The sequence below is a fragment of the Apus apus genome, chromosome 1, assembly GCF_020740795.1.
Source record: "Apus apus isolate bApuApu2 chromosome 1, bApuApu2.pri.cur, whole genome shotgun sequence".
NCBI classification, from domain to species: Eukaryota; Metazoa; Chordata; class Aves; order Apodiformes; family Apodidae; genus Apus; species Apus apus.
In genome coordinates this window covers 176,557,236-176,566,951 of record NC_067282.1, presented here as the reverse complement: position 1 = coordinate 176,566,951, position 9,716 = coordinate 176,557,236, and the positions used below count along the sequence as shown (strand labels likewise).

Genomic DNA, 9,716 nt, shown 5'->3' with positions numbered 1-9,716 from the left:
TTCAGGTCTCAAACAGTAATATCCTGGCTCAGGTTGCTACGAGCGTGAGTATCTCCAAAGTCTGAAACAGAAGTGTCTGAATTATTGTTTAACCCTTGGATATTTATATGCGTGTCCTATATCATTTTTAGAATCTGTTATTCATTTAAAGTGTTGTTTTTCAGTAGGTCAGCTGTTCAGATTTACCTTGCCAGAGTTGCAACAGGGTTTCTGCAGAGATGCAGAGTAAGGGCTTTTCGCTTATTTGGGTGTTGCATTTTGCACTATTAAGTTATCACTGTAGAGTTCACCTTGAGAGCTGTTTCCCGAAAAGGACAATAAAGTGTTAATCACTGTAAAAGTTGGCACCTTGCAATGCACAACAGGCTATTCCTAAAATGGCTCATCCAAAAGCTAGTGCTGCAGCGGAAGTTAATCACATTTACCAAGTGTTAACTGTAGAGTTGGATTAATTCTAAGCAATATTAGGCATAGCCCTTAGAAGTTTCAAAATTATATTAAAATGCTTCCTGACATAGCGCATTACAAGAATTCCAAGGTGTGAAAGGCAAGGTGAGCACTACGTGTGCATCTCGCTTGAGGCGTGCTGAGCAGAAAGGTTTATGTGCAATCACCCTCACCTGAGACCCTTCTCCAAGCGGTCTCACCCACAGCTTCGCCAAAAGGGGTCCCATCTGCGTGTCTCTGACTTCCTGAACTCGTGACCCGCAAACGCAGCCTCGCCCCGTCGTGTTTTGCCCGGGCTGGCGGGGCAGGCTCCGGCCGGAGCCCCGGGACAACCGCCGTGCCGCGCGGTTCCGCCGCCCCCGCTGCCCCGCCGACTCGGTGACACTCGCTGTGGTGTCGTACCCGCCACGGCCCAAATTATTGGCTCCGATCCTGCAAACACCCGCGTTTAACTACACACACGTGAGTTGCGATACCGAGTTCAACAGGACTATTCTCGAGTGTAAAGTAATATCCTTGTCTCCAGTTTGGGCACTAGCTGAAACCATCTAGAGGGGGGACCGGCCGGGGCCCCGCTAATAATAATAACGCGTCTATTTCAAACGCCGCCTTGGCCAGGGCCCGCACTGTTGCTGGGGGTCTCCAGGGGTGCCCCGAGCGTTCTGGCTTTCCGCAGGCGGGGCCGGCCCGGCAGCTGCCCGCCCCGGCCCGGCACAGACGCTGAGGGAGCCGCGGCCGAGGCGGGGCCGGTGCGTTCTCGCCCGGACGGCCGGAGGGGCGGCTGTTGGGCGGGGCCGAGAGAGCCAGGACCGGGCACCGCCTGCGGGTCGCGCGGCAGGTGCGCTCGCAGAGCGCGGAGACGATTTTTACGCGGAGGGAGGGAAGGCGGGAGGGGGCTCGGCAGCCGCTCCCGGCGCAGCGGGCCGGGCTGGGCCGCCTGCTCCGGGCGGTGCCGCGGGCGATGCCCAAGATGGAGGCCGCCCCGCCGGCCGCCGCCTCGCGCCACCGCAGGTGCGAGGGACCCGCGCGCGGCCAGCACCGCCCCTCCCCCCCCCCCCCGCACACGCTGCGCGCGCCCCGGAGCAGCTCGCGCAGACGCGCCTTCCCCGCCCCCCGCGGGAGCGCGCCCCGCGGTACGGCGGGGGCGGGGGCGCCGGGGAGGTGATAGGCGCGGGAGCGCGCCTGCCTCGGCTCTTCTAGCCGGGCTGCAGAGCGGGTGGCAGGAGGAGCGCGGCCGCGGGTCCCTCTCGACCCTCTCCCTGGGCGGAGGGGCCGCTGCTTCCCGTGAGTACCGGCCCGGCCCGCGACTCCGGCGGGAGGAGTCGCGCCCGCCGCCAGCGCACCGGCACCTTGCGCGGCCGCCCCCGCCACGCCGCGCTGCCGCCCCGACGGCGCGGAGCCACCCCCGCGCGGCAGCGGGCAGGGACGTGTCCCCGCAGGTGCCGCCGCCCTGCAGCCCCCTCCGAGCGGGGCGCGGCGCAGGTGCCCGGGACGCGGAGAGATGGTGCGGGCGCTGCCGGCAGCGGCTGTGGGGAGGCACCTGCCGGCTCCGCGCCGTGCGGCGCGGGCTTTGTGGCGGCGGCGGCCGGGGGAGCCCTCCCGGGGGAGGGTGGGACGGCCCCGGGTATGTCGCGTCTCCGCCCGGCCCGGTGGGGGACGCTCCGCGGCTGCGACGCGCCCGCATCCCGCGGCGGGTTGGTCGCCATTTCATGCGCCGGGCGGCGGGGCGAGGGCCCGGCCGGGGCTGGCGGCGTGTCGGGGGAAGGAGCTGTCTGTGCTGAAGTGCCGAGAGCCGGGGTTCGGCTCTTACACGTTTGTATTTATCAGCGGGGTGGGTTGGTTGGTTTGTTTTGTTTGTTGGGTTTTTCTCCTTCAGCCTTCCTGCAGGGAATAGCAACGCCCAATTTAGTTAGATGTAAGAAAGATAAAACGCAGCTGGGTTCCGAGCTGTTCATGTGTCTATGCTCTTGTGTTCCTTCCTCTCTTGATGTCGATTAATGCAGAAAATTGCTACGAAGTCTGAGCAGCAAACGCACTTGCTCTTTTGTTAAAAACTAACAAGTGACTGAATCTTCGGTGACTGCTGAACTCCTCAGCACAGATGTGTTAGCTTTGAAGTCTGAAATGTGTTTAAGCCAGGGCTTTGGCATGTAGGTGTAAACAGTACCTGATGAATAATGCCAAGCTGTTTAAATATTTAAGATCATAACGTGCTTCAGCCCAGTCAGTAAGGCTGTTCCATATTGACCAGTACGCTGTGAAAGGAATACTGTTTCCTAGCTGTCTGCATAGCTAGATAAAACCATAAAAAACGTGGTGATTAACTCTACAGTGGGACCTAGAGGTCATGATAAGATTTTTAGCCATAAAGATCCAGCTTTTCACTGTTGGTTCATCTAATGGTCCCTGTGTTTGAATATTTCTTTCTCTGTTTTTGTGTACTAGAATGCATTTTGATTCTTAAATAAGTATATTACAGAAACCTGAAAAGTTCGTTGCATCTGACAGGTGCACAATTAATCATTTCAGCTTCTTCCATAATTTAACATAATGGCTGTGATAATTTATGGATAGTAATTATATGGGGCTGTGCAAAGAATCGGTCACTGTACAACATCAGAAGGCATTTGGACTTCATTTTGAATTTGAGAGCATGATACATGCCAAGAGGTGCATCTTGCCTGTGTTTTGCAAAGGATGTCAGCTGGAAAGAGAAGGATGCTATAGTGTTATATACTAGCTGAAAGGACCTAGAAGTCGTAAGTCTGACTTGAAGGAGCAGCATACATTTAATAGTGGTCTAATCCATTTGCTGTTACCGTTTGTATGAAAATACTTCAGGCATTTGTTTAGTTGCTTTAGTTTTGAATAGACATTTCAAAGCAAGTGATCAGAGTTGCTAAAGAGTTTGAGACCAAAGTCTGTGAAAGTTACTTATTTGAATCTCAAAGTACTGTGAAATTCTCATGGGTGTCTAAAATTAGCTGCCAGACTATGTCAATATGGAGTAGGAAAAGTGTTGTATATTGAGAATATTAAATGTAAAGAAGAAGAAAAAAAAAACAACAAGCCAGAAAGATCCTTGATGTTGACAGAACTCCAGATCCATTGAATGAATTCGTGCCCTGGATTGTACAAAGGCAATGTAGCTAAAGGGAAACTGTGCAGTTGTGTGACCACATCAGATGACGGGGTGGTGTGAACCAGCTGGTGTTAATGATGGAGCTAAAATGCTCTTCACAACTGGTAGAATAAATCAATAATAAGTCATACTTGCGTTGGTATCTTAGTTCTGTAGTTATTCTTACTGGCCACAGTAAAAATGTAATAGAGTTCAAGGTGAATGAGATCACCAGAATCTGAGCCTCAGTTATCATTCCTTATCTTCTTGCAGAATTCATAAAATTGATCACATATAGCCCAGCTTGTTTCACAAGAAGGATCATAATAAGAAAAGTCAGCTTTTAAAAAATGGTCTTTATTTTCAGGAAATAACAAATGCAGCAGATGCTTACTGATACCTCCTCCTGTTAGCTTGTTGTCTTTTGGTGTTTCTCTCTGGTTTTCAAAAAGGTGGTGGCAGAAGCTTTAGTAACCAAATTAGAGTTTCATGGGGTTAATGAGATGTCTTTCTAATTGCCATATTTTATTGGCTTGAGGATTCCAATTTTAAAGTGAGGAAAAGGTAATGCTAGTCTCCCTATTCTTCCTGCTGTAGGGAAATTACTCTCCATGGTATCTGAACTTAAAATATACTGAATACACTAAGGGTTTGGGTTTTTGTTAAGAGATTATTCCATATCTCAAATAGTTAAATCAGCCTAAAAATTAGACATTTTGCCTGTGGCTGTGGGATTTCTGTTGGCTTGTAGTTTTGTTCTTTTGTTCCAAATCACCTTGAATTGCGATTACTTGCCTTCCATTATATTGGAATAGTGCAGCAAAACTGTGCTATTCAGTTTTCACTGGATATGTTCATTTTGTTATGTTGTATGAACATGGCTGGGAAAATGGGAAGCCATGTAGGGAAAGTACATCTCAGTAATGTAAGCTGAGGGAATAGTGTGGGAGGTTGTCTGCTGGGCAATATGCAATGAATTTGACTTTGCCTTCCTGAGTGGGCTGATACTATTCAAAAAATTCAATTATACTTTCTCTGCAATGATAGTTTGTTGCATTTTAAATGGATAGGTATGTGTTTTGGCCATTTGGTTTGGTGTTAAAGATATTTTAACTTATGCATTTATTAATGTTGTTTTGTAAATATAATATTAAGGGAATTTGTAAAGAGTTAATCTCCAATAATAAGATTAACATGATACACCATAAGTTTTGTCCTGCTGTTTGTTATCCAGGAAGGGACAGTTGCAAGCTAGCTATATTGCTTTATTCTGAACTGCTGGAGGCTGGCTGAGCTTTCAGTTATTTACCTCAATTGAAAACTGAAAGGGGAAAAGTGAACAAAGGAGGTCTGTTTTGCCTGTCCCACTTGCTGGGCTGTTGTCTTTGCCCTTTTCAGTGAAGGAGGGGGTAGAGCTGGGTCAAAGTTGAAGAACACTGAAAAGGAATTCAAGTCTTATATTGAAACGTGAATGATAGCTTATTTTGAGCACCAAATGCATTTATTTATTTGAATTGATTTTTTTTCTATCTGTGGAAGCTTTAACTGACAGATGATGATGGACTGCTAGAAGGTACAGCTAAATATGTCTTCTGACCCTGATTAATATGCTCAGTAAAAAAAGTTCATATCTGATGAGACTTAAAACTGGAGATACTGATGCTAGACACTGTACAACACACTAGACATCTGATTGTGTGAATTAAGGGCAGGCCCCTGCAGTTGGCATACAGTCAGACTTACTTGTCTAGCCTAATTGCATTGCAAATACTCCTCTGGATAGCTCTTTAGCTTCTCCCTTCTAGTAAATGTTGAATAAGTACAGAAATGTTCATCTGGATCCTCTATTAACTGTTGTAAAAAGCTTTCAAATTTTTTTTTTTTGTTTTGCTTTGTGAATCAGGATAAATCTGTCTTAGTATTCATTTTGTGAATACACTGTTTTCCTACACTGTTTTGGTTTTGAAATGGCTCAATTCATAATGTGATTACAGCTTTCCCCTTGTTAACTTTTTAGTATGGAAGCATAATAGCTTGAATTATAAAATGTTTCTGTAAGAGCTCACAGTACCCCTATTCTACTTTAAGCAACTAAACTTTATTTAAAAAGCAGTGTTTCATGCAGAGCATCTTGGATGTACAAAAATAGCCAAGCGAGGAAAAAAAGGCCAGTTCAACTTATGAGGACGTGATAACTTTAAAAAACAGCCACATTAGAAAGGAAGTAGCTGTCTAAATTGTCAGCTAAATCAGACAGAATCAGTACAGATGTAGTCTCTGTACATTCTGTAAATACTCCTGGAAGATTGCTGCATTTGGATGGGTCCCAGTGGGAATACAATTGTTGTAATACTTCATCTACACTGTTAGGTATACATGGCCTTTTAATTTTCTCTGGTATCAAGTATGTAATTGTTACTGTTTCACAGCTTGTTTGAGGAAAACACAAGCTGATCTATAACTTCCTGGTGTACAAGTTAAGTCTTTGGCTGCTAATCAAGCTTTCCTGGACAGCCATCCAAAATATTAATGGAACATTTACCTTTAGATTGTTACCTGAGTGAGGATCTGACAGTATTTATACATGAGTACAGATTTTCCATGTCTTTCTGAACTGTGGCTCTCACCTCTAACTTTCCTTTTCCTGTGTTTTCAGCGTTGCTGGGTTTGTCCAACTTGATTCTGAGGGTTCATGTAAAGGAATTGCCTTTACAATATCACAATGCTGTAGGGCTTCGTGTGTGTCTGTGTGTGTGCAAAGGCATTGTATATAATCAATTAGTGCAAATGTGGAGTCAGGGAGCAGTTCTGCTGGTGGAGAACAATACTATGGAGTTAACTGGCCAGGGGAAGTCTTCCCACTGAATATTGTACTGTGAGCAGGGCGGTAGAAATGGACAAAATTAATTTTTGAGACTGGAAATAATGAATTATGAAAAAAATAATCCATGAGGAGAAGGATGAAGAATGAAATGTAGTGCACTTTTGCATTAGAAAGAAGTGATAGAAGTGAGGGAGTTGGGATTAAAATTCACTGGAAATGTAAAAGAGAAAAAGAAACAGTCTTGGGAGCTCAGAGTAGAATAGATTGAGAGGGAGTGTACGTACAACTCGTGCAGAAAAGTGTGTGGGATGTAGCAGGGGATAGCTCCTCAGTTTGAGGTGGGAAGTGGAATCAGTCCTGAGGGAGGGAAGAATTTTGAAGAGCATGTCAAAAGTAGGGAAATGAGTTACTTGAAGCGGAGCACAAGAAGAACAAGAATTTGTCTTAGTGCTGGTGAAAGGTTGAGGTTTTTTTTTTTTTTTCTAGGAATTACAAAATCAAGAGATTTGAAGGAAAACATTGAAGTACCTCAGTTATCTTTGTGGAATATTCCCTGTCATCTAAAGAGCTTTGCAAGAGTTTTAGGAATTCAGTGTTCTTCATCAGTAGGCTTGTACACCACAAGTTACCCTTTTAATTGGATAGATGGTCCTCTTCAATACTTCTCCAGTGTTTACAAGGACTGCTGCTGTTCTCATCTTTAGAGAAATCAAAATGCAGGAGGCACTTCATGTGCCTTCCCTGTTACAATTTGAAAGTGGTATTAGGAAAAGGTAAGCTTGACCATTCTATTCTTTGGGTGGGATGAACAGGTTCTGTGACTTGATTATTGCCACTTTGAATAAGTTGGAATCTGTGGGACAATCCACTAAGCCCACCCACCTATAAACCAATGCTGTGGTGTCTAGACAAACTAAATAAACAATAGGAAATGTAAGCCTTTTGAGTTCTTGCTCTTTTCTAGAAATTGAAGGTATTTGTTTTGTTGTCAGCTCAGCCGAATTTGGTAACTTTGTTGCAATTGTTACATGGCCACATACAATCAAAATTGGTTCTTTCTTGCTTTGGGTGAGATGAGATGTTAGTAGGCTGTGCTAGACATTTGATTATTTTTTAATCTGTTCTGACTAGGTGTTTTTTACTGAAGCTCAGAAGAGGAAGGTATATTCCTTTTCCTTTGCCATCCTTTCAAAATTGTACAGGACTTGAGTAAGTTTCCAGCAGGGAAGCTCTGCATAGAACAATAAAATAACATAAATTGATTTCTTGCATTTAATGTTGGATGAGCTGAGGCCTCTTGTAATTCTTGAGTCTTGGAGCAGTAACTTTTATGTTCTGTGTCCAGTTGCTGTGAAGATTTGTGTTCTCCGTGGATGGTGGCATTTTCAATTATGAGCAATGTAATGATTCCAGTGTGATTAGCTTTTGGTGTTGTTAAATCAGTTCAGGACACAACAGCAACCCATTTTCCACATTGTCAATTGAGTTCTGAGTAACACTAGAAGTCAGAGTCTGCATCATGATGTGTTGCAGAGTTCTGTCACATTTTGAGGAAGTTGTTGCTTTTTCTGGAGTGTGGGGAAATAGTTTTAGTGAGAGAATCCACAGTCTTCTGATCTCTTCTTTCTGTTGCAGGTGTCACTACTCTTCTCTAGGCATAGATTTGATTAGGACATAGAGGCAAATGAGAAATTACCCCTATTACTGCTACCCTATCCAAGTAATACTTCAAGGATGTTGGATGTATGTGGTTTTTACATAATCTAATGTCTTTACAAACCTCAAATAACGAGGGAGAGATGATTCCACCTACTACATTTTTGACAATGAAGGCTTAGAGGTGGGAAACAGTTTTCTCTAACTTTTTAGCTGCATGACTGCTTTTTTGTCACCTGAACTAACATGTAGCTGTCAGAAAGCAATCCTAATAACTGGACTACAGACCCCGGTTCTACCCTATTGAATGTTTTTGTCCATATCAATCTTGCATTATGTACGAAGTTCTAGAAATTTCTTTACAACTCTGACACCTTTAATGTGCAAATAGTCTTTTAAATAGCCGTCTTTTTCCTTGGAATAATTGCATATCTTTATAGATCTTGGAGTTTAGTAGCCAACATTTCAATGTGTTGTAAGGTGTATCATCTTCCAGACAATACCAAACGTATAATCTCAGTATAAATTGAAACATCAGGTATTATTCTGGGGAATTTTTGCAAGTTTTCTGCTTCCTTGTAGTTTGAGTGCTTTAAAAATTGCTGCCTAAACTTGATTCTAGGTATGGACAAGACAAGGAACATAATAAATTGCATGAGGGCTATTTCTGCATGATAATATTGAGACATAAGCAAGCCAGCCCAGGCTGACTGAAAGCTAAATTACCCCTTAGACTTTGTAGATGGTAACTTTATAAAGTGCATATTTTTTTTTCTTAAAAAGAGATAATGCGGGAGCATATAAAAGAGGGTGTGACCACCAGAGGGCAGACACATTGTTTAATTACTCTAAACCAAAATCCTTGTAAAGGGGACTGCCTGTGCCTGTAAAAGATACAGCGACATAATGACTGAAGAAATAACACAGTATAGATGCCCAGAATTCCATACATTGACAAAATACAATACTATTTAATGTTTAAGCTGAAAATAATTACATCTGCTTAGAACTCACCTGTACAGGGCTTTGTATTCCTACAATGAAAGTCAGAACAGTTCATTAGATCATGTATTTTTGACCTTGAAGTAATGAGTTGTTAAATTTCATTCATTTACCTTTTTATTGAGTCCAGTAATTTTAATTCAAGTGTGTTTTCTACGACTGTGTCTGTCTTAATTTGAAAATGAAAAATACACTCTTTTCCCAATAGTTTATCTCTTGTAGTTAAATAATAATTTAATTCTGTCTGAATTAAAGTTCATGTTTTCACAAAGGTTCTCCAGCATTTGTACATTCTTCTTTTCCTTTTTATTATTAATGGCATTTGTGTCCTTTAAAATGTGCCGTTTTGCTCTCCAGAGTATCATGGAAAATATTTAACATTTTGAGCCTAAATTTAAATTCTTCAAGAAAGTAGCCTTATTCAGGAATGCTGTACTGCAGTTATTAGTGAAAGATGATGTTCAGTGATTTTTATTTAGCTTTCTTGCTAGGAATGTAGGTGCTTAATTAGAGCACGTTATGTGTTGGCTTTTGCTGTTCCTGTACCATCTCAGATTACAGCAGTAGTGACTTTCAGTTATTTTCTGCTAAATCTAGACAGTTTGTTCAAGGAAAGGAAAGTATTTATCCCATTGTTTTCAATTCACAGTATTCTTTAGAAGCAAG

The 9,716-nt window shown here is 43.5% G+C and overlaps 1 protein-coding gene across 34 annotated transcripts in view; it reads left to right on the top strand.

Annotated features, from left to right (window-relative positions):
- Positions 1 to 1,267: 1,267 nt before the first annotated feature.
- NRCAM (neuronal cell adhesion molecule) overlaps positions 1,268 to 9,716 on the top strand; it is a 154,546-nt gene continuing 146,097 nt past the window's right edge. For 18 of the 34 annotated variants that reach the window (XM_051608855.1, XM_051608900.1, XM_051608860.1 and 15 more), the window contains exon 1: positions 1,620 to 1,731. The gene's annotated coding sequence lies outside the window, so the exon portion shown is untranslated. Of the gene's footprint in view, positions 1,286 to 1,617; positions 1,732 to 2,197; positions 2,260 to 9,716 lie in introns of those variants that run through there. The other 16 variants (XM_051608883.1, XM_051608871.1, XM_051608880.1 and 13 more) reach the window with 6 other exon arrangements.